Source organism: Strix uralensis, chromosome 4 (genome assembly GCF_047716275.1).
Source record: "Strix uralensis isolate ZFMK-TIS-50842 chromosome 4, bStrUra1, whole genome shotgun sequence".
In the NCBI taxonomy this organism is placed as follows: Eukaryota; Metazoa; Chordata; class Aves; order Strigiformes; family Strigidae; genus Strix; species Strix uralensis.
In genome coordinates this window covers 125,331,523-125,357,082 of record NC_133975.1, presented here as the reverse complement: position 1 = coordinate 125,357,082, position 25,560 = coordinate 125,331,523, and the positions used below count along the sequence as shown (strand labels likewise).

The window sequence follows — 25,560 nt, the reverse complement described above, 5'->3', positions numbered from 1 at the left end:
GTGGTGCTGTCCCAGAAAGTTCCCCCCCTTCAGCATTTCTCAATTTTAGGGTCTGTTGGTGCCAGTGGATTTGACTTTGTAGTCTGCAATGAGTAGTATTTTATGAAATTTTCTCGTTGTTTTGTGACAGTATGATAACAAAGCAAATGCTCCTTTGAAATAATTTTACAGTTCAGTTTTATACTTTTGGAGGTTGTTTTTGTTATGCAGGTCATTTCCTTTGAAAATACTAGTTGCTACACTTCAGAAGGTGAATAGAGTTTATCCTTTGGTTTAAATGGCTAGATTACTGAAAAACATTGAGATTTGTATAAATGAAGAAATTGATGTTACAATTATTTCATTCTATCGTGTAGTCCCATTCGGGGAATAAACTAGGGATGTGCAGAAGCATAAAAAAATGTTACTTTGTCTGAGGACCTGGCCTTGCAGAAACATAGGCATATGCAGGTGCTTAATTTGACTACTGTAGCTAGTCCCATGGATTGAGATATAAAACTATAATAAGATAAAACAAACAGATGGGGAGCAGAGAGTGTTGGTGAGACATTTATGATTAGTGTCATAATGAGTTACAGTGGTCCAGCTTCAAATTAAGAATCTGATCCTGTGAGTTAGTTTTCCCTCGTTGACTTAATGCGGATTCCCAGAGGCACAGGGATCTACCTGTGCAGATTAATTTGCAGGATTTGGGCCTAACAATCTATGTGGAACAGCAGTGGTATTGGTCCCTGCTGGAGCAACACTGGCAGTTAAAAATCACGCTACTGTTTGGAAATATTCTTGACCTACATTAATATTTGTAGCATTCAGGCTTATTAAACCTGAAAGAAGTGAGGAAACAATTTTCTCCTGCATTTTTCGTACCTTTCTTGGCCAATTGGCTGAAAGTCCTAATTTTTTAAACTCTTAGATTTACACTTATCTTCAAACAAATGACTAGTCCTATTACTTCAAGTGAGTAACCATATGATTTTCAATTTTATCTTTATTGTTTGTCTTTCAAACCAAAACAGAGAAGAGATTTCAGCAAAATAACTTTTTGTAGTCTCAGAAAAATGAAATCAGTTTGGGGATCTACAGTTGCTAAGTTTAAATAAACTTCTTGTTTTAGGTAAATTTCAAGTTTAATTAAACCTCATCAGAAGTATTTCAGTACAGGAAACTTTTAGAGGACGGACCTTGATTGCAACATTAGGCATATTTCATACTCATGATGGAGGGGCTTTGCTGACAAAAACGTACATGCTATGATACCTTTTTTCTTTTTTTTTAATAAATATATTGCATATTGACATTTGCAGACTGCCTTCTCTCAAACAGCACTTTTATGGACCTCAGTGTCTTTGATTACAAGAATCATGTATGCAGAAAACTAGATAAATGCTTAGTCCATTCTTTGCAAGTTTTTATACTATGCCTGTCACCATAATGATTTGAGCACCTTCCAGTAGTGTATTAAGTGACGTGACTACACATCTGTCACATCTTATCTGCTCTCATTGCTTTCCCTAGGGGCAGAGGCACATATAGTGAAATGGCTTGTTTTGGTAGTGTTTTAATGCAGTCTGTTGCCTTCTGTGAACATACATGCCTGTATTGCAAAAACAGGTAGATAAGTCAGCGTTGTTGTTGTTCATTTGGTAATAAAAATGTTTCAGGAAAGAACAATAGAAGAGACAGTATGTCTTGATGCTGTGTACAACTGATGGATAACCTGCTATTTAGGAAATGTAGTAAGAATTGGAATTTTCAGTATTGCTTATTCCAGGAAAAAAAAGTATAGAGAAATGAAGTTGTTACTGTTGTATTTATTTATTTATTAACAGATGTGTGTATGTTTGTATTTTTTGTAAACAAACATTTAATGTATTAAGAAAAATCAGATGTGCCCTCTGAGGAGGCTCTGTTGGGCTGAGTTTAGGCTTCCAAAAGCCAAAAAGCTGCTCTGTTAGCCTACACTAAACTTTTCTGATACTTTAATTATATTTTTATTTATTGCATTGTAACTAAATCTGATTTGGAGTTACCTTTTTTAATATGATTAATGTCCAATATAACACTTTGAAACCAGCCTTTTCTCCTTTGTTTCAAGTGTAGAGGAATGGGATGAGAAGTGCAGATAGGAGTTGATACAATTGTCCTGAATTTTCAATGTGTGTACTCTTACATATGTTTCAATCTCACATGCATTTTTAAATGTTTGCGTGCTCTTGCTTGGGGTATCTTGCAGTACGTTACGGCTTTTGATTTTGGCTTTACTTTTAAAGAGGCTATTGCTATTGTTAAGGCTGGCTGGTCCTCTAGGTTTGTGATAGAGCAGTTGGGGTGAAGGGCCCTTTTCTGGGAATGAGTACTTCCATCTCTGTGCCTTAGTCAAACCCAGCCCAGGTTTGTTAACCAAGTTTGTGGCATGCCTCAAATCATGCTCATTCTGTAGAGGAAGACAGTATTGTGTGTGCATTGGATAGGAGTATTATTTATTGGAGGGTTATTTTACTTTCATTTTGTATAGATACTCTTTTTACTTAGAAGTCTCTAGAGGTAGATCGGTAGGAGCGCAGTGTTAGAGAGCAACTGGTTGGAAAAAAGTATATTGTAGTACTGTACACGTGAAAACTAAGGAATTTTAGTATTACCTGTAAAAGGGGAAGGGGGAGTTCGTTTGTGTTTCTGCCGGTATCTGTAATGGTAGGGGAGTGTCCAGAGGATGAAGACATACCTACAGGTGACTAAAAAGATGGTATGCCTTATGAATACGTGTTTAGTACCTTGGGAAAGGTACTGGACAGAAAGCTTGCATGTAATCCACATTATTCTTCCCATCCCCCTCACCCTCATTAAAAATACATAAGTTAGGTAAAGCAAACCATCCAAAAGTAAGACTGTTAAATTTTAAATTAATGTATCCCATTTTTGTAATTTCAAGGCATGCCTATTTTTTCCTATAATTCTCCCACATTTTCCATGATCCAATGATCTAATATAATTAGTGTAGTTTACTTTCAGATTTTGTAAAACTTTTGTAAATTTTTGTTGAAAACAGCTCAAAGTATGGTTTTTATTTTTAGATAATTTTTCTTCCTTAAAATAGGCACTCAGAACAGAAGTTCTCTGTCAACAATACCAATTGCTTTTCTACCTCAATATTATGAAATTTATTGAGCTTCTAATACATTTATCAGATAGTTTCCATGGCATTAAAGAATTGCTGTAGTGGCAACAAAAGAGCATTGCGTACTCAAAAAGGGGAAATCTCTTTTCACTTGCTGTTTGCTTTTGATCATTATAATATTTCCCTATAGTTGAGATTTTATTATAAGCTTTTCTTATGAATCCTATCTATAGGTCAAATGCTGAAGTTCCTAAATAGTGAAAAATCCTACCAACTCCAACAGACTCCAAAAGTGAGAACTGCAAGATGTGCACCTTCTTTTTCAAATACAATTACTTTTGATTTTTTCAAAATTGCCTTTATCATAAAAAAAGTCTGGCTTTTTCAGACTTACAGATACTGCCTTCAGAACTGTACATATGGGAAATAGTTATGATTTGAGTCGTAGAAGAAGAAAGATATAGCTTCTATTTTTCTGTTGACTTCCATGGGAGTTGTCTGCTTGCCTTTTCTGTGCTACTCTCCATTTGTGAAATTTGGAAGGCTCTACAGATACCAATGAACTGTTAATAATATACCTAAGCTAAATACTTTGTCCTCACTTATAAACAGGAATTCAGGGTCATAGTGGTTATGACTTTTCAAAATAAAATTTTGCTTTATTTCCATAATTGGAAATGGGTCCCAGGACTCTTAATTCATTGTGTGGAAGAAACGCTGGAACTTGGTTTGTACTGTGCATAATCAGTGGTGAATCAAGCATCAATCCTAGAAGTACTTTTAGGAATTTTGTGCCTATTCTGGTTGAAATAAATCTGAACATAATGGGCCATCTCTGTGTAAGATTTGGGAATAGGGCCACAATCCCAAAAGGGAGAAGGATTTAGCCTATTCATTATTTTTTCTTAAGATGTGAGAGGTTCTTGTCATACTTAATTAACTTCTTCACTTTCTCTTGTGCTCTTGGCAGGTGTTTTTTTAATATATACTTAACCTTATTTTTAATTTTTTCAGCATCTGGTGGTTGTAGGATAATTATTTCAAATAATCTGAAGTGTTTCTGTTTCTAAAATATATTTGTTTGATGGTGTATAGAAAGGGCCATATACTAGTTACAGTTTGTCTTTCTGAATTTTTCTCATCTTGTTACTGTCTCCCACATTTGGAATCTAGTTTTATAGAGCTACATTTGTAGAGAATGGGCATGTGTAGAAATGCTGACTTGAAGTTAAGATCATAGTAAAAGAATACTCCCTTATCTTAACAGTGTCTTAGTGAGACTGCAGTTGGTGAGAAATTCTGTCAGCTTAGCCCTGATCTTCTAATGTTTCCATTCAGTTGTCTTTATTTCTAAGTCTCTTTAGGTCTGACAATTTTTCTGTAGCTGTGGTGGTGGTATTTTGTTTGTTGGTTGTGTGGTTTTGTTTTGTTTTGTTTTTTCATTTTAACCCAAAGCCTTTACTGTAATTATTTTACTTCTGGAATTTCTTAGTCTGCCTGCTGGAAATGTTAAGTGATGGTCATCCCCACCTCTTCCTTTTCTTTTTTTTTGTATTTATTTTTAAAGTGGAGTAACTTGTATTCACTGTTTAAAATGTATTTCTGTACTCATCACAAGATTTAGTCTAAAATCTTGAAAATTTTCTGTAGGAATGTTTAGACTTTACCATCATCAGAAACTTCTGTTTTCAGTCTGTACAGTATGTCTCTATAATATGTTTCCCAGTATTATTTATTTCTCTAATAATATTACAATTTTCTTTCTGTGTCCAAGTGTAACCCTATAGGTCTGTAATAGAACCTCCTGTTTCTGTAATAAGTACCTCCTTTATATTCCTTTCCCAAAGTACCTTTGACAAATGTAAGTTATGGTTTAGCCATGCAATTATTTCTATATAGTATATATGATTGTTGAAGTATAGTGTTGCCTTTATAATTGATTACGATATGGAGCTTTACAGTAGTGAAAGGTACATTTTCTATCTCTGGAATCATGCGCGTATTTATAAAATCTGTGTTTGTGTATATTAAATGTGTATAATACATACCTGTGTATATATATATTTAATGTCATACATGACGTTTAGCTTTTGAGCTTATTTTCTGTTCTGTTTTTAAAATTCAGTACTTATAATGGGATACTACTTCTGTTCCTTGGTAAAGCTTTATAGTAAGTAAGCAGTCCCTTCCTGTTCATCAGTTGTAAGCTACTGCCTCCTGAAAAAAGAGCACTTTCATTTATGCTTTCTGGGGAGTGGGAGGAGGACAGAAAACTATTTTTAGATTCAGGGTAACTTCCCTTCACCTACAGTATTTTCATTCAAGTTATTACTGTTTCTTTGGCTCAATCAGGCAAAAATCCTTAGAAGTAACAGACAAGAGGAGTCACAGTGAGTTTTGGTAGGGTTGGGCATTTTTGGATTAGTGGTGGGACCATGTAATCTTGGTAACTGTCTAATTCACAAATATCAGGAAATGGGCACACATTACTTCATAAAAAGTTAAGGAAAATGAATTATAAAATACTAGAATCTTTCAGAAGGATATGTCAGGGCTTATCTTAGTTTGAAACCTCGCTGGTTCGAAGTGTCAGTCTTTGTTGCAGGTGCAGTTACATGAGGGTTTTTTCTGTTTGGCAAAGCTTCTTTGAGAAGTTCCCAAGCATACACCACAGTGCACTGCCTCGCTTCTGTGCTGAGGCAAGCGTCTGTGGGGCCACAATGTAAACCAGATAGTTAAAAACATTTTGCCTCATCCTAATTTTAGTGATGTGCTTGATCCTGTGTTCTCTCAAATAGTTAATTCAGCAGAACTGAAATGGTGAAGTTATACATAGGGTTGATAGCTTGTGTGTGTGTGGTTTTCTGCTTAAAAAAAAAATGTAGAAAAAATTGCGACAGCTACAGTCTGAGGATCTTTATCAAGCGTTTTCAAAAGATAAGGCAGCTGTTCAAAGAACTGGTGTAAAATACTTCTGTGCCCTTAGTTGTTGCACTGGATTGAAAAATTGTCTGTTTTGAGCAAAGTCTTGAAGTCAAACTACAGGGGAATCAGTTTTGATCAGGAGTAATAATGATTTACAATAATAGAAGGTTTTTCATCAGTAGGTTTTTCTAATCAGTAGTGACGTGTGTATAATTTTTAAAATGCATAAATTCTTAGATTTGTTTAATATAGCAATGTATTTTTTTCAATCTCCTGTAGGAAGTTTATTTTTCAGTCACAGTATGTCTGATATTAACTGTTATATCAAGTTGTATTGCTGGAAAACAAAGTGTAATATAATTTTATTTTAAAACACTAACATGATGTTTTCATTAATACATTTTTATAGAAAGGATCATTATTTTGCATTTATGCCTTTTATTAATTTTTACTACTACTTTTTTCCTTTTCAATCTGTATGACAGGTTCTTACCTGTGGGGTTTTCCTTGCATGTAAAGTGCATGGTCCTTCCCCTACCATCTGCAAGAGTTGGGAACAGAGAAAAAACACAATATAACAGAGTTGGTGTACCTGGTTAAATGGGCAGAATGTGAGAAAGTGAAAGGGATCCTTTCTGGGTAGCTTCATAAAAGAAGAAATAGAACAGCAGATTGCTGTAAAGTCAGAACATCATTGGACGTACTGCTTGCTCTTCTGTAACAGTAGCTTGTTGTGTTCCCTGACCTGAAGAGCTTGTTTTAATAACTTAATGTTGGACTTCACAACTGACCAAGTTACAAGAGAAGTGGAGGCAAGCAGTTATTCTGATTATAAAGGTTTGTGCATAATTAGGGGTGGGTTTTTTTGAAGAATTTTATGAAGTCAAAAAGATGTATCTGCTGAAAAACATCAGTTGCAGGCTTAGCCTTCCTTACTTGATGGGTGTTTTGCAGAAGCTAAAGTAAATCATCAGTGGTATGTCAGGGATGATGAATAAATGTAGATAATTGTGTGTACCTACTGTTAAAAGTATTAATTTTAAGATTTGACCCCCCAGTTGGAGATAATGGTTAAGTACTTGGATACAGTTATTTTTATTCAGAAAAATCAGAAGAATAAGGTTGAGTTGAAATTATATGTTGTCTGGAGAACTACTGTACTGTCAGATTTTGATTAAAACAATGAAATAAATGTAAGTTGCATAGTTATCAATTTTATGCTTTTCATTGTGAATAGTGACTAGGTGTAAATGTAGTTGGTGTAATGGGAGGGAAGCATTTCTTTAGGTATGCTTTTATCATAAGGCTAAGAAGATCTGCCATAAGAATTGTTGTTCTCAAGGGGTTTCTAACTCTTTTTGAGGAACACTAGAAAAAATGTTTAGTGTCATTAAGAAGAAGTAACTGTGGTTTGTGTTGGATGTGGTCTGTAGTTTTCTGTGGGATTCCTGGAAGATTTTCAGGAAGTTTTAGGGATACATTGTGTGAGATCTCTTTATTTTTTCACCATGATTGTGATATTTACCTGATCTGAGCTGGCCTTTTGTTTGGGATTTCTGTGCCTTGTTTGCAGTGTCATGAGTTTAATTTAACATTTTCCTGACTTTCTTGGCTTCTTTTTTGTGTGTGCTTGTACCAAACTTGGATTTTCAAGTTCTAAAATCCAGGTGACAGTAAATTTATTTGTTGCTTTCAAGGTTTTGAATATATTTTCATATGGATTACGTTGGAAAACTACTGCAAGTTAAATTTCTCATATTACAAATTGATATTGGGGATAGTCAAAAACTGAGGAAAGGATGATTCCAGATTTTAGAGGAATTCAATATTATTTTTCTTTCATGTTACCCAGTAGGATGTAATGTGAATGCATAAACTTCTGTTAGTTTTTAAGTTTAGCTCACATATTCTCCACTTTCACATTCCTACAGCGGGGCATAGATGTTGTATGCAGTCTCTTTATAAATAAGAAAGTGTATTTAGTAAGTGTTTTCTGACTTCACAGAAAGTTAACTGTTCAAAACTGTTTATGGAGACTATGTTTCCCCACAAAAGTGCAAAAGATGGTGATTACAGTTGAGACAGTACTTGAATCTCTGTGGAGAACATAACTTACTTGTTGAATATTGTCAGTGTTACCAAGGAAGAGTATATTTGGCAGCTTGTTATCTTTGGTGTTTTCAAATAACATTTTTGGGATAGCTTTTTGAAGAAGTTGAGGTGATACTGTGTTACTAGTCATCTTGGTTCTCCTTCACTTTTCCTTTATTCCACCCAGCCCATACTTCTTTCTTCTTTGCTTGTTCTTTATCACTGCCTTCCTTACTCCCACTTTTTACTTCTTCCTATGATCTGACAGATACAATTCACTTATTTTTCCACAAGAGGGTGATAAAACTCACTCTTACATGTAAAAACAAGCACTCCGGGTGGGGTGGATTGCAGAGGTTTTTGAAAATCTCAATATAATAAAATCAGCTATGTTTATAAAGAAAAAAAAAAAATCTGTTCATCTTCTTAAGCTCAATTGGTGTATTACAGTGGTTGTTTGTCTGCACTTCTGGAGACAAGACTAGACCTGTCACGATGGAGATCCACCCTGTGAAGAGCATGCCAGCTCCATCCTGCCTCTGCAGTAATCAGACCTTACTGCAAGACAGTCTTCCCTTTCTGTTATTCATGCAATAATTTTCCTTGTCCTTTGTCCTCCATGCACTCTCTTGGTTTTTTTTTTAAGTTGTGTGTTTGTTTTTTTTTTTTTCCTCCTCCCCCCATCCTGCTTATTATTAGAAGAAACGGAACCTTCCCCACCAATGCTAGGAAACTGCAGTGGTTGAAATTTCTACTCGTCTTTAAAAAGTGCAAAAAGGGTGAAAAGGCAAGGCAAAGAGAGAGAGGAAAAAATAGCCACCACTGTGATTTGCCTCTAATAGAGGATCTTAGTAGAAATCTGTATCTGCTTTTGGCAAAACCTAGACCTTAACAGGTATTTACTCAAGATTAAAAGCCACTCTAGTTTCTCTTTTTAGGACTAGAAAGAATGATGGAGAGAAGTGGTTATTAGTCCTTCAGAGAAGAGTAGCTTCAGAATTATCTGTCTTAAGTGATGGAGATTGTGGCTAAAGTTCTGGCACCTGGCTTTGTCTCTTGGAAAAGCAATGCAATTGTCTCAGGGTATCTTGGATGGCAAAGTGCAGCCTGTGAGGTATGTGGGGGAGGGTTGGGATGCAGGACTTTAGATGCACTTCGAGGAAGAGACAGTGTATCAGCGTGGTTGTTAGCATATATTTTGGATGCCATAATTTAAAAAAAAGTGTCTATTGCTGTAAACTGCTTTAAAATATCATTTGAGCTGCCAGATTAAATCTGGTTAGCCACAAGTAAAAAGAACTGCAGCAAGTCCCTTAATATTAGAGAAATGAGCAAATGGGATCTATGTTGTGGGTTAGGCATAAGCTAGGCAGTGAAAAGGCTCCTGGAAAAATTTTAGACATTTCATTGCAGTGAGTCAAAAAGAGTCTTAGCAAGGAAGGAGAAAGGAACAAAATGTTTGAGGTTATGTTTACCCCATCCTTCCATTAACTGTGAAATTTCAGGTGACGGAGTGAAATTTCTCACTCTTCCTTAATTTCAGGAAGAACAAACAAATGCCCCAAATAACCAAAAAGATGCAGTCTTTTAAGAAAAAGACAACCACAGAGTCAGTGATCTTGTCAGAGTATCTCAATATGTTGTCTCCCTCTAATAGTAGGAAATTGCAAAGGCAGAAGAAATGTGTTGAATTTCCCAGGACAAGTCTGTTCCTCTTCCTGTTCTTTCAGTGTCCTGTTGTCCCTAAACTACCCCATCCATAATGCACACAGTCAAGTTCAACAAACAGCGTTTGGAGCACCTTGCTTCATGGGCAAGAAGGGCCAAGTTGAAGGTTTGGTTCAAGTATCTCTAAATCTCAGGTGGGACAGATTCTTCCAACTAACACACTTGAGGGGGACAACCTCACCCCAAAGCAGCCCTTCTGCAAAAATAAAAACAAGCCCCACAAAACTCAAATCATTCTTAGAATTTCTGTATATGCTTCTGAGCCGTTTCTGAGAGAGTTGAAGGGAATTGGAGAGATTCTATTTTATATTAGCAAGGTAAAAGTATTTTTCTTAACGTTTTCAGGATTTTCTCCTAATGAAAGATGCCATGATACCTAGAAAGAGAAGTGGCTAGAAGCAGGTTTTGAAGTATCTCTAAGCAAGTTTCTTTTATTTCCTGCTTGGTAAGGAACAGTCATCCTGTTGCAGAAACTTTCTCAGGCAAGGATTTTGCAGAGAGGAGGACTGGCATGCCTTTCAGAAGAGATCCTGAGGTGACCTCCTTTGACATGAGTGCATCATTGGTCTCCCCTTGTTTTGCACAGTTGATCCTAGCATGAACAGGCATTGCACTACTGCAAAAATTCATTTGAGAGCCAGCGTCTTCAAAGTTACTTCACTTGTGAAATGTGCCAAAACTTCATGGTCAATAAAAAGTAAATGGCTTGGAAGTGAACATATTTTCATGTTTATTTGTTTTTGGATAAGCACTACGCTGCTGGCTTAAAAAACTCTGATATTTCAAATATAACGGAAGAGCTCTACAACAACACGTAATATACAATAGTAAAGCACAGACTGTTTTTTCATTACAGCTGGTCTTTTCAGATAAAGCTTTCAGTACTTGACAGTGTTTTTGCTCATGTAGTTTTAAATGTCTTGAGCAAGAGGACCTACCATGTGTCCAGAGCTGTAGCAAAGATGGTTGAATAGAGTGCCCACCCGTGTGTGTTTCCTTTCGGGAGGGGAGGCAGATGGGTGAAAGGGAAGTAATTCAGACTTCCCCCCCATTCCTAGGTTCAGTGGCTAGATAGTCAGTGCCTTCCCCTCTTTTGAGCTCATGCCCCATTTGTGATTAATGCAGTTTTTCTGCATTGTTGTTTCCCAGGTTTCTTGTCCATATTGAATATCTATATTTGGGATTATTTTTCCCAAATGTATTAGTTGGTCTTTTTCCAAACTGAATTTCACTTTCTTTTCTGGCCATGTAAGGAATTTGCTTGGGTTCCTTTGTATTATTCCTGACTTTACTGCTACTTAATGTTCCCTATTTAATATCCTCAGAAGATGTTATCTATATGCTATTTTAATCATATAGATCATTAAGGAAGTTAATAATGTCTGGACTAAATTGATTCTTACATCTCACTGGCATTTCTTTCTAGTTGGATACTTGGAGATTTTTATCCTTTTATTTCTAGACTTTTCGGCAGTACTGTGTTTCTCAGCCTCTCCTATCCAAAAAAACTGGAATCAGTTTTAAACATTGGACTTTTGGGGAAAGCAGAAGTGTGATTCATGCTGGAATAGAGTAAACTTTGTAAATCCAATCACAGCTGAAATTGAAGCTCTGTTATAATCGTTGCGTATATACCTCCACATTGATTTCAATATGCTGTCTTTGTACTTTAATTTGTACAGTAGTAGTTCTTAAATGATAAATTATTAAGTAAATATTTTCCTAGTGGAATGTGCTTTCTATTTTTGTCTATCATCTTGAGAACAGAATGTGATTCCTTTCTGTAGGGTCAGCTATTTGAAATACTTGCCTGTGTTTGTTCTAACTGCATAATCTATAATCCTCAATATGTCTTTAATCCACTTTATCTCCTACTGAACTGTATCTTTGGAATAGGGAAGAATATAGTGTGAGAGATAGAATCTAAGGGTATAAAGATTGGGAAGATTAAATATATTTCTGAAGTCACTATTGATAGATTTTGGCAAATAACAGATAGAAAAAATGACTATGAAATCAGATACTACTCATATTGTCATTCCTATGGAATGAACAAATAAGTAACAAAGAAGTTTTACAGTATTTCGTATCTGGAAATATGATAGAATTAAAGATGGAATTTGCCACCTGTTTATTCTTAAACATCTCCTACAGTGTTAAGGGAAAGGAATTGATTTATTTTCTTTTGATTCTTTATGGTTATTGTGTGAAGTCGAACTTAAAAATGTTTACTTTTGTGTGCATGACTAAGGTGGAAGCCAGAATGCCTGTATTTTAGCACTGACCACTTGAGATTGAGTGGATGCATTAACCTGAATCAAATTTAGCTGTGGGTTCAAGGAGGAGGGTGCGTGTGCATGCACACGTGTGTTTAGAACTCTGTTCTTGAAAGAATGAGTGCGTCCTGGTGTTGGTTAGTAGTGTTTTGGACAATTTGGTATGCTGGTTTTGTTAAGGATTGCACAAAGAGCTTCTGTTGTGATTGCTTCATTAGAATAATGGGGAGAAAAACTTGAAAAAAAATTGTCTCTAGCCTACATGTATTAATAGGCAAAATATAATGCATTAACAATATTATTGGTGCTGTTGGGGGGTGTCTATTTTGATGGACTTGATAAACTGTGCATTTTTCAAGTAGGAGAATAGGGAAGACAATCAACTATCAAAATTTCAGAAGATTGTTTTTAATTACCTCAAAATAAGCTTTATTTAAAACCACTATTTTTGTGTGTAAATTTCAGGTAGAGTATTTTATTAGGTGAGTATTGAAGTGTTAGATGCAAATACTGCTGAATTTTTTTTCCCACGTGTTGATGTTGCTTTTGTATGTTTTAGTAACTGACAGCAATTGAAGATCGTTAAATAAGGCAAGTTGTCAAAGGTCAGGTTTCTGTGTTTGTCTAATACTAAGGCATTAGGTATCATTTGTCAGAGGACAATGGATTTCTCATTTCGCCTAGTGACAAATAATCTGATCTTAAAAGGTCTTTGGGTTTGGGGGTGAGAATAATGATCATGTTAAATGGCAAACTTGCACAGCACAGTTTTTCGTTAATGAAGCCACACTACATAGCAGGCCTGGGTTCCACTACCACCAGCACTTGGGTTTTTTTAAGTAGTTGGTGTTAAACAAATATTCCTGTTTTCCTCTTTTAGAAGATCAGCAATGTTAAGTAAATCTGGCTCATCAGTCCTGATGTTTGTTGTTCTTGCAAATGGTTAGGAACATGCATAACACTGCAAACCCCACATTCTTATAACACTAAACAGAAGGAAAAAGTTGCGGAATTTCAGCATTCTATAGCTGTAAAACTTCTGAGAATCCCACAGGGAGATGTAAATTGGAGGGGAGCTCATTTGCTTGGGTAGAGATTTCCTTTATAGAAAAAAAAGACACCATGTAAAGCAGCATGTCCTTGTCTGCTACTTGCCCTTAAAACTGATTCCATCTAATCCATTCCCTGGAAGGGATGGGAACCTGCTAACAGGGCAGCAAGTGATTCTGAATGCTGAAATACAGATTTTGCACCTGCATATGCCATTGCGATAGCATCCATGTGGCTGTAGGGAGGGAGGGGCTGCATTTTATTTTTTCCAGTAAGGAACTAAGTGGGAATTTGCATTTTTTCCTTTTAGACAACGAGAAGTTTTCTACCAGCTTCATTGCTTAAATTCATATTGTGCTTTCTGTGCTGCCATACCATTTTCAGTAAAAGAGCAGTTGCATGGAGACAAAGAGGCTGCTGATTTAAGTCTCAATAGAGAAGTCTGTTAGGCTTCAACTGTGGGAGGATACTAAATGTAGCTAAGAGGTTGGCAGATGCTACCTGGACCAAACTACTTGAAAATATTAAGCAGCTGTTTAGTAGGTTTGCCTAAAAACCATTTAATGACTGGAAAAATTGCTGGGAAAAATGTGACAGAGTTTTGGTTTAAAAATGTACTTATTGCCTGGAAGTAATTTGCTGTTTGTGTTGAATAAAAAAAAAAGCAGAGGTCAGCTACAAACATTTTGCTAATGTTGATGTGAGGGGAGCAAAATACAACCCTAAGCCCCTCTTTCACTTCCCACCTGTCTTACAATTTTTTTGGTAAATTATGTCAGTTTATGCAACATTTTGGCTTTCATTTTCAAAGGGAGTAATACTGTTTCTGATTATGTAAGTTAAGCCGAAAGCTGTGGAGTGTTGTCTTCTGAAGTTTTCAGAAAGCTCAGTGTATCCACTTCTATTAATGTTTTTCTAAGCTGTAACACTGTGAAGATATACCTAAAGGGTTTATTTTGCGCTGCAGCCTTGAAGAGCACCATAAGGAGGCCAGAAGCAAGGTGGTGGGACTGGCCCTGAATTTCTGCTGGGTGCATGCAGAGCTCTGTGTACGGCCCAAGAGGGGAAGCTTCCTTCATCTCTGCTTTCCTCATCCCTGCACTGGCCTCCTCTGCAGGTTGGATAGTCCTGGGAGCTGCCCTGGCTTCTCGCCTTGTTGCCAAGCCAGAGTGTAAACGCTCTTTAGCCATACCATTTCAGCCCTGTGAGACATGGTGTGGGATGCATAACATGAGCTACCCCAGCACTTTTTGTTTTTCCTTTTGGCAGGTGGAGAGGGGAGATAAAGTAGTTGTGTGAAGCTGTTGTGCTGCATGACTAAACATAGAGAAAAGGCCTAAGGAAGCCATTGCTCAGGACGAGAGTAGTTAATTTAAGCAGGGAGTATGAACTTCTAATTCATTTCTAAGTGTGGTTCCCTTTATGACCTGTTCCATGGGGAGAGCTGATTACAGGATCTCTGTGCTGGGTCATTAAATAGTTAACATCAGTGGAGATATTTATGCTTTAGAAGCTGGTATTTGCACACGTGTGGGTATAAGCATTTCCAGTAGAACACATTTGATACTTAACCTGGAAAAAAGTCAAAGAGGTGATTAGTGTTTTGTACCTTTGGAATAGGTTTAATTTTGTGTGCCTAAAGCTTCTAGCAGGTGCTGTAGAAACTAGGGAAAGAAATTATCTTTTCAGCATGTCCCACCCATATTTCACATTGAGCCACAAAATAATATTCAAATGAACAAGAATCTCTTTGATTAAATCTAAATGGAAAATGTGGTTTTCCATGGCCCAGTTATTCCAGAAGTGATTATTTTATTGTAGGCAAATTTAACTAAAACCTAGGAGATTTCTGCAAAATTATCTGAAAGTAAAAATATTGTTCTCTTTTAAAGTGAGGCAAAGAAATAGCAAGAGTTTTTTCACAGAGTCTGTGTTGATCTCGGCTACTAGTTCTGCTTCTGATAGAAAGGGGTTTTCAGTTTTCATAAATATTATGTCATTTGCTTACTAATTTGTTACTATACAGTAATGTGACTAAAATTTCTGTACAGTTTCATAAATCTTCAGTTTTTCTTGTAGAATTTCTAAAAATTTCTTTCTGAAAGTGTACTTTTGCCCATGTGAAGTGTTGCTTTAGAACTTCTCTAGTAGTCCCTTGCTGTTTGTCAGGGGTGGTTTTTGTGCCCTGGATCAGCTTTTTGCTTTGTTCATGAATACCAACCCAAGTTTGGCAGAGTTCTGAGACGGCGGAAGATTATTTTGTGTGTAACAGCTAGATAGGGTTATCATAATTAAGAATGATCAGGCATTTAGCATCTATCATTAACTAGAGTGTGCGTGTGTCATCATCACAGAGCAAATGAGGATGATTTGTTTCCTCTTAGGTGTGACAGAGGCATCAGTGTTACTTCTCTCTGGGGCACTGGTAAGATCAATACTAGGATGCATCATGGGGTTTGGGACTTGGCGCACTTGAAGCTGTAGGAGAATGAGAGAGATGTGACCCATTAAATGATCGAAGACCCAAAGAAAATGCCTTATGCAATACAATTTGGAAAAAAAAAAATCTGTGTGAATAGTTTATCACAAAGTTTGAGAGTAGATATGGTCAGTCTTACAGGGAGAAAATACTGGTCAAATACAAGAAGAGCTAATGCTGTTAGCTAAAGCCAGAAATTAAGCATGCGTTTTTAATAATAAGGAAAAATATGAGCTGGCAGGAACACTTAAAGTGATGTTAGATTCTCTGTCTGTGTGCTTCCAAATCAAGAGTCATGACTTTCAGAAGAGTTGTATTTTATTTGAACACAAGTTACTGGACTTAATTCATGGAGGATTGCTTCATTAGGAAATCTTAGGGACTGTTTCATTTAGGTTAGGCTATCTGCTCTGGTAGCCCTTTCCAGCTTTCAGTTTCCTAAATCTGCAGCTGTAAGGCACCCAGCTTTACCCATTTCAGAAGCTTTGAAAGTCTGTGGAAAAGTCAGTAAGGGATTTGAGAAGAAAAATGAGGCATTCATGGGTTAGACAAGTTAGATTTTTCCATGGAGAAATTAGACCTTGTTGTTTCCTCTGCTCTGTAGATCTTGGGTTGTTAGTTGTTCAAAACTGCTTGCTCCTTTTGCTGCTCAGCCTGAGACACTGGGTCATGATTTACAGAGTGGATGATGACTCAAAGTGCAAGTGAACTTGGTGGGAACTAGTCCTGAATACTACACAATGCTAAGTAAACATTCAGAAAAATCAGGATGTTTCAACTTGGGCATGGAAAATTAATGAATGCCTTTTAATCTGAATCTTTTTATTTCTCAGTGTTCTTTTAAATTAATAACTCGTGAGTAATACAGCATAAAAATGTCAGTCTTTAAAAATGTTATTCTTGTTTGGTTTGAGAAAAACAAGAGACAAAAATTAAATATGACATTATACAAACTCTTTAAGATTTGCTGCTTTTATTACAGCTAAGTAACTGAAAGATCGCTCTAATCTTATTTTAATAGAAACAAATTTGATAGAATTCCTTTTGTCTTTCTTTTGAAAAATGACGGATTGTCACAAATATATTTCAATAGTCTTGATTAAAAGTAACAATGCAGGCTGTGAAATTCAGGTATGATCCAGGCTGGAGCCCTGTCTCATCATTGGCTAATCCCGAGTGTGAAGTCCCTTCCTTCTCAGTAAGATTTTTTTTTTTAAAGTAATAAAACTTTCAAATAAATTATTATGTTTTTGAGTTCATTATTAGAATTCATTTTTACATTACGCAAAATTAATTTTTCTTCATAAGAGTGGTGTGTTGTGTAGTATTTACTGAAATTCATAATTAGTATTTACTGAAATTCATAATTTATTTAGTTGCTTCATCAGATCAATTTCTTCTCATTAGCACATTTTAGGAAGCCTCGCCAGGTTAAAGTAGGGCTGTAGATTTAAAATAGTTTGAAACTGTGATCCTGCTTAAGCTCTTCTATTTTTTCACTTCCTTCTGCCTGCCCTGAGCACAACTATCTTTCCATGCCCTTTCTCCTCACTTTCTTTACTGCTGAGAAGAACACCAGTACCACATGCATTTGTATCTTCATTATCAGCTGAAAACAGTTCAGTGGCAAAAGCCTTGAATGTTCGCTTGGTATTCCCTTCTTTGGGTTAAAATCTTAGGAAATATGGAACAACTTCTCCCAGTACTGTGAAGTAATATTTTTACAGCACCAAAAAGTTCATCTGTGTGGACTTCTGCTATGTTTATTCCACTAATTTTGTGGTGTAACATGCAGTAATTTATTGTGATGTGTTACTTGTCCTTACACTAACTTTTGCCCTTCTTAGGCATTTGCCTTCCCATTTCCAAATATATGTCTTAAAAATAGTCAAGCAGATCATTGATGGTGGAAGAGAAGGCTGCCCTTACAGAAATGAGTGAAACCTCAGGGATGCTGATGATGTGATTTAAAAAAAACCCCAACAACACCCCCACCCCCCACCCCCCCCGAGGTTTCATGGCTGTTCTATACAAACCCCTTAAAACTCGCTTTTGGATTATTTTTAAAAGTGAATTTGGGGAAATGAAACACAATTATGTTGATGAATCCAAAATTTGTGGAGACTTGATATATACTTAAATACAGGTAGTGAACTGCTGAAATGAAAGCTGTTCAGTGTATCTTGAAAAATGATTATGCTCTCATTCTCTGAAAATAAAGGATTGTAATTTGAGCCTGCCTTTTTAAAAGAAGAGTTTCCTGCAATGTTGTTTCAAGGTAGGGTTTGAAAAAGGAAGTAATTTGTAAACTGTTAAAACACAGTTAAGTGTCAAAGCAACAGAAGAATAAAATTACTCAAAATAAATAGTTGCTCTTATTTTGAAAGCAATGTCAAAGTGGAGGAGCCTTCTTTATGCATAGTTCCCATTGGCTGCACAAAACCCTTGTTTCTGTGGCTAATGATAGGAATATTAATAATATAATTCATGCCTTGTCATATTCTGCTGCTTAATCATCTTGTTTGGCACTCCCCCGGCCGTGTTGTGTGCGGCCATAATTCAGGAATGAAAGCTCACTCGGGCACTGGTATTACAGTCCAGTAATCAAAGAGGCTGGGATTATGCAGATAATGAAAGGACTGGCCAGCGTGTGTTTACCCATGAAAACTGGAGTGAAGTTGGAGACAGTAAACAGCCGGGGAGCTGCCTTCCGTGCCGGACCATGGCTGTCGCTCCTACGTCACGGCTGCTTTAAAGATCCAGGGTTGGTAAGCAGAAACCGAGAGCGCTCTCGGGTTCAGAAACATGTGTCAGCAGTATTACTTGAAGTTTCCACTGAGAAAAACTTACAAGCCTTTAGTACTGTCGTCTTTTGTATGCTGTTGCTGCTGTCAAGAGTAGTATTTCAAGGAGGTTGCTAACATTCTGTCAGAAAATACTTGATTTATAAACAGTTTCCTGGACCTTAACATAGAGTAGAAAGATAGAGGGGCTATAGCATGAATCTGAATGCAAATAAAATAGAAAACCAGTTTTGGTTTTTTTAACAACTACAATTTTAAATTCTAAATCTCACATTTTCTCAGAGGCTAGCACTGAACCTTGTGAATTGCTTGTGATTCCAAGTGTTGCTATCTTTGGATAACTTTGCATTTAAATTTCGGAGTAGAAAGCAATTGCTTGGCTCCATACTGAAGGTGGTTGTATTCAGGGGGCACTGTAATGAATAAAATGATGAGAGGATAAAAGGAAGTGTCTAAAACAAATGAAGGGGAAAAATGAGTTTAGTTGGGTTTTGTTTGGTTGGTGTTTTTTTGATTTTAAAACTCAAGAAGCCCTTTCCCTTTCTTGGTTTTTAAATGGTGTCTCATCTTTAGGGTAGTGTAGGTTCTTCCAAGATACCCATGATTTTTTGTGGTTTCCATGCTCTTGTCAATGCATGAATAACAAATAATAGAATGGGTGGGGAGGAAGTTGATTGTAATTTGCCTTAAAAGCGTGAATGTTTTGACCTCAACGATTGGCAGTTTGAAAAGAATGATTTGCTGTGCTGTTTGTGTGAGTGTTGGGTTGTTTAGTGTTAATCACCAGCCAGTTATGAATATAATTCACTCGTTAGACAAGTGAATTAGACTGTAGGCTAGTGTTGGACTTTTAAACATACCTTCAGTAAGCACTCAGGTTAAAAGGAGGAATGGATGTTCTTTAGAGTCCTACCTTGATGGAAAGAAGCAGTATTTATCTTGTGGATGTAATGAAGGTAAGATTTTTCAAGTAGTAGAGGTCTGAAAAAATTAAAAAACTTTTATTTTTTTTTATTACAGTTTCTTACGTACTTAAAGGATGGCTTTCCTGAGGTACTATTTTGAGTGACTACTGATTGTAACGTTTTCATGCATAATCAAAGGATAAGGTGTTGGTGGTTTTTTGCTGTTATTTTGTTGTTTTCTGTTCTTTTGCTTTTTCTAATTGTTTATGTTTCAGGTTCTGAGTTTTGTATAGGATGCTTTTTGGTTTGGTTTGTAACTTGAGGCAGCCTTCTTAAGAAGTTGTAAACTTTCATTGACAGGTATCATTTAAAAATATTCTGTCTACATATGCTGTAAGCAGTAGACGAAGAGGAGAGCTGATCTTTATTTTTTTAAATGATACTTTTATTTGGCTTGTATTTACAGATGTATGATGAGCTTTATGAGACAGTGAGTGGAAATTAGTTCAACTTGTAACCTGATCCTATATTCAGAATTCTCCTAGCCTTGAGAGCCCTAAGATCTGATAAAGTCTCCACGTTGTAACAGTTTTTCCTGCATTTCAGAATTAAAACTGGTTTTGTCTTATTCAGAAACAAGTCCAATTTGATTGTTTTAGCACTTTGCCTGATTAAGGATTGCCGAATCAGGTCCACTATTTGAAAGGTGGGCATGTTAAGGGAGGTGTGTGTTGTCTGCGTTACTCTGGATAGTGTGTTAGGTGGTAGGTTACATTAACAAGGCAAGGGCTGATCTCTGTGTCGAAGGATGTTAAGAGGGACTATATTTGTATTTTAATTCAAAAGAGAGTTTGCAGTCTATTTTATTTTTTGCACATCTCTTTATTGAAGTTAAGACAAGTTTTGAAGTTGTCATTGAACATGCCAGGGCCTGAGTTGGTTCTCCTCCAGTTGGAGGTAGAGAATTAGATGCAGAATAAAGGTAAAATTGGCTTTTAAAAACAAGTTAGAATTTCAGTTTTCCAAGTTTTTATGTGAAAGTTATAAATCCAGGAGCTTTTGTACCTGTCATGTGTTCTTAAGTATTTCTATAGGAAAAATATACTGTGTTTCTCTTTGGTTTAAGAAAGGACACAGGCATTACTTATTAGGCATAGATGCTTAATTTCAAAATATCAGTCCAGTGGGAATTTTGTACGCTTCCTGTTAGCCAGCGTATTCTACCCCTTGGACATTCTGAAAACATCAGGAGTTTCAATTATTAAAATACATACGTCTCTTCTGGTCATCAGTTTTTGGTGGGTTTTTTACCTAAACATTTTCAAATAGTTCTAAAATTCTAAAATTCTTCTACAGAATTCAATGAGTTCATTACTTATATTAAGGAAAAAAGCTTCCTTTTTTGTTTTTTTAATTATGTGTTTTCCTCTTTTCTCTTTTTTCCTCTTTTCTCTTTTTTCCTCTTTTCTCTTTTTTCCTCTTTTCTCTTTTTTCCTCTTTTCTCTTTTTTCCTCTTTTCTCTTTTTTCCTCTTTTCTCTTTTTTCCTCTTTTCTCTTTTTTCCTCTTTTCTCTTTTTTCCTCTTTTCTCTTTTTTCCTCTTTTCTCTTTTTTCCTCTTTTCTCTTTTTTCCTCTTTTCTCTTTTTTCCTCTTTTCTCTTTTTTCCTCTTTTCTCTTTTTTCCTCTTTTCTCTTTTTTCCTCTTTTCTCTTTTTTCCTCTTTTCTCTTTTTTCCTCTTTTCTCTTTTTTCCTCTTTTCTCTTTTTTCCTCTTTTCTCTTTTTTCCTCTTTTCTCTTTTTTCCTCTTTTCTCTTTTTTCCTCTTTTCTCTTTTTTCCTCTTTTCTCTTTTTTCCTCTTTTCTCTTTTTTCCTCTTTTCTCTTTTTTCCTCTTTTCTCTTTTTTCCTCTTTTCTCTTTTTTCCTCTTTTCTCTTTTTTCCTCTTTTCTCTTTTTTCCTCTTTTCTCTTTTTTCCTCTTTTCTCTTTTTTCCTCTTTTCTCTTTTTTCCTCTTTTCTCTTTTTTCCTCTTTTCTCTTTTTTCCTCTTTTCTCTTTTTTCCTCTTTTCTCTTTTTTCCTCTTTTCTCTTTTTTCCTCTTTTCTCTTTTTTCCTCTTTTCTCTTTTTTCCTCTTTTCTCTTTTTTCCTCTTTTCTCTTTTTTCCTCTTTTCTCTTTTTTCCTCTTTTCTCTTTTTTCCTCTTTTCTCTTTTTTCCTCTTTTCTCTTTTTTCCTCTTTTCTCTTTTTTCCTCTTTTCTCTTTTTTCCTCTTTTCTCTTTTTTCCTCTTTTCTCTTTTTTCCTCTTTTCTCTTTTTTCCTCTTTTCTCTTTTTTCCTCTTTTCTCTTTTTTCCTCTTTTCTCTTTTTTCCTCTTTTCTCTTTTTTCCTCTTTTCTCTTTTTTCCTCTTTTCTCTTTTTTCCTCTTTTCTCTTTTTTCCTCTTTTCTCTTTTTTCCTCTTTTCTCTTTTTTCCTCTTTTCTCTTTTTTCCTCTTTTCTCTTTTTTCCTCTTTTCTCTTTTTTCCTCTTTTCTCTTTTTTCCTCTTTTCTCTTTTTTCCTCTTTTCTCTTTTTTCCTCTTTTCTCTTTTTTCCTCTTTTCTCTTTTTTCCTCTTTTCTCTTTTTTCCTCTTTTCTCTTTTTTCCTCTTTTCTCTCGTCTTCTTTTTTTTCAGGGTGCAGGAAGCCCAGAAACATAAAATTATTTATGATGGTTATCTTAGACCTACCCAGAAGTAAAGGGTTAATGGCAGCTTGCTAAGTAGTGACAAGAAAAGGTAGGATGATCAGGAAAGGGGGAGAACCAAGGGAAGTTGTTGCTCAGTCATGAATCAGGAAGCAGAGAGGAACTGGCCAGACCTGTTGTAGAAGAGGAGCTGGGCTGTGTCAGGTGCGGTGCAGCGGAGGGGAATTAGAGCTGCCTGATACTGGAACTGGATTGCATACAGAGAGTACAGAGAGAGCTCTGCTTCAGCTAATTTATTCTGCAAGTGAGAGAGAAGTGCTACTGCAGGCAAACCGTTTGCGGTATCTGAGCTTGCTCTAATATCTAAACCACTTTTCCCTCAACTTTTTTAACTGAGCACTTTTTAACACTGGAAAAAGAAGAAGAAAATTCAAGGATTACTTAGCATGCTGTTACTTGGAGCTAGTGAGGATGTGGAGAAATGATAATAAAATTTTATTTGTGAACAGGTGAAGTATATTATTGTACAATAATACAATTTTGTTTGTCTTTTAAGACAGTACTTTAGTACTTTGAAAATACTGATGCATAAATTTGCATCTGTCTACAAGCTGGTTAAATTTTGGAGTAACTCAATTTTTTTCAGGTGATCTGAGCTCTTGAAGGGAGGGCTGGGGGTAAATACTTGCACCATGACTGCCCTAAGGTGGTGCCGATGCCTCAAGGAAGGATTATCTCGTAGTGCCCAAAGCAGAAGAACCTGCCATTTTTGTCTTCATTGCACAAGCAGCCTTTTTTTCATTTCCTCTGTCTTACTGTATCCTCCCATTAGGCCAAGGAAACCTGTGTGTCCAGGTAAGGCTGTGTGCAGTGAGAGAGGACAAACTGGGCTGTTCTTTGCACCTTATCTGAGTGAGGACAAACAACTCGGGACAGCTTCTCCATCTCTGGTAGGCCTGGTTGAGTGTGGGAGATGACTCTGACATGGCAGAAAAGCCCCGTGGGCAGTAGGGACCTGCTAGTCCAAGCCAGGGGGGAAGCATGCTCGGTGGAGGCATGCCATGGAAAGTCAGTGGTGTCCTCTAGCAGCTGAGCCCAACCCAGGGCATTTGGACTGATTGGAGCTCAGTACCACCAGAGATCGCTTGAGTCTCTAGGTTTGTCACAGATATTGTAGCTCTGAGGCTGACTCACCTGCCTGCCGCATCTCCCTCGGCAACTGGAGCCTCTTGAGCCTCTTTTAAAGTGATCAACAACCATCAGGCCTTGGTCTGTGCAAACTGGCTATGCCTGAACATCCCATGGAGAATGTGTGTAACTAGGAATAACCATGTCCTGTCCCATCACAGCTGTGCCCACAGCTGGAAACTCCCCTACATTTCTCCAACATTTTGAATCAATAAGCATGAGTCTTGGGAGTTGGAGAAAGAGTGAGGGAGATGCTTCTGAGCTGGTTTCTAGGGCCCAGGTTGCCTGGTGCTCCTGTGATGGGCTCTACTTGTCCTATAGGGGCTTGCTCTCCCTCTTCACTCCTTACTCCCTCCGGGCCCTGAATGTCCCTCACAGCGCTGTCATGGGAAGCAAGGATTCCTCATTGGTTTTGAGGCACCATACATTTGAACCCAAATAGATGTGCATGCCTTTTCTAGAATATAATTAACTTCAGTTCTTGCTGTATTACTTGAGTCCTCAGTCTGGACCAAAGTTGTACATAGTCATACGGAACTGTTTCTTTAAAAACAAAAATAACATCAACCAAACCAAACAATGCTAGTGTGAGAACGGGAGGTAGGGATGTGTGGGGCAAATGGTGGTGGTGGTTTGCAGGGCAAGGATTTTGAAGTCTGCTGTACGTGTTCATTCTTTTTAGCAGAATCACATCCTTTTTGCCTTCAAGTGCAAAGAAGTTCCTTTCTCAGCAAAACAAACCATCATAGAAGCATTCAGTTTCTCATTTGCAGAATAAATCATTTCAAGTTCTCTTGGGTCTACATGGAAAAAGTACTCCACCATTTTACTAGATGCTGTGTTCTCCAAAACATCCCATTTTTTTTAAATGGCAATTTCTTAATGATCCACAGCTGAAGGCCCTTCCCTTTACTCTTGGCAGCCTGTGCCGCCTTTATGGGGTGGAACAGGATCTTTCTTTCGTCCTAGGAAATAGTATTAATCCTGCCAGTATTTAACTGAATCCAGAATTGCTAATCTGTTGAAAAGCTCTGCTTTTAGTTTTTACAGATGATGTTCAGGACAACTGATAGTTGCATTCATGTTATCAGAAATGCATGCTGTGTTTGTCTGTGTAACCTCAGAATTTCTAGAAGGGATTCATTATATTAGTATTAAATGATCATGGTCTTCATTAGTAAAAATGAGTCAAGTTCTCTTAATAAAATGGTAATTTTCTCATTTGCGTTCTGTGTTTCTGAAGTAATGGGTTTTAAATACTCGGCATTTAAATTTGCCTTTCTAGTGGAATAAAGTATTACAATGACTGTAAAGTAATTTAGAATGAATTTAGATCATTTAGTTATTTACTTTTCCCACTGTTTTCCTAGTAAAAGCTGCCTAACTAGTCTGTCTGTCTCATCATCTGTTTTTCCTGTTTGTACCAATTTGGTTGATAACTATGCAGAAGTAGAATAGTTGGGAGGAAATTCCAGGATGCTTCAACTTAACTTTTCATTAATAAAATGATTAAGAAGTAAGCAGGGCTTGCTGAGTTGTCCAAAACATCATTTTGTAGCTGTGAAACCAGCTGTTTTATGTCATGTATATAAGAAAGAATTCTGTGTGGGAAAACATGTTTCAGAATGATTTGTTTGTGTATATTGTCATCACTTGTTTTACTCTTTAAAAATCCAACTTTACACGGGTTTTCTACCATTCCTTTTGAGTAGATCCTTGCAAGTTTACAGATTGGTCTAGGTAATGTGTGTGTCGGGGGTGGGGGGGAAGATTGCTGAATAGGTAGAGTACAGTTGATCTCTAGTGCTACAGCTATCTCCTATTTTATGTGGTGCTTCCTTACAGGATTTAGAACTTTAAATGCATAAAACTCTCATGTGGGAAGGTCATTACTTTAAAAAAAGTGTGTGAGTGAAGCTGCTGTAGAATCTTAGAGGTTAAATTCTGATTAATTTGTATTAAACTCTGGGCTTCATCTTGCATGGGAACAAATTTACTGGAAGCTTCCTCATTTTAATTTATGCAAGTATGAGGCATACCGATTCCTCAATGCAGCAGCTCAGAAAGAGTTACTCAACTAGGTTACTTTTCCAGTTGTGACTAAGGGGCCAATTAGCAGCATCCGGAATGAGACGGCGGTGCGTAGGTAAAAATAGATGGCATTTGGAGAAGCTGGGGGCTGTTTTGGAGAAGGTCTTCAGCTGCAGACTGAGAGGAGCAAGACAAAGAGGCAAGCTTCAGAAAGGAGTATTACAGACATGATTGTGAGAAACTCCATGAGCAGGCAAAGGCAGGAGCAGCCCAGAGGAATGACAAGAAGCAATAC

General features: G+C 36.7%; 1 protein-coding gene across 5 annotated transcripts in view; it reads left to right on the top strand.

The window, feature by feature from the left end:
- PPP2R5E (protein phosphatase 2 regulatory subunit B'epsilon) overlaps window positions 1–25,560 on the top strand; it is an 81,707-nt gene that overhangs the window by 5,027 nt on the left and 51,120 nt on the right. Inside the window, exon 1 of one of the 5 annotated variants that reach the window (XM_074869014.1) lies at window positions 18,291–18,428. The exons of 3 other annotated variants lie outside the window; for them this stretch is intronic. The gene's annotated coding sequence lies outside the window, so the exon portion shown is untranslated. Of the gene's footprint in view, window positions 1–18,290; window positions 18,433–25,560 lie in introns of those variants that run through there. One more of the 5 variants, XM_074869013.1, reaches the window with a different exon arrangement.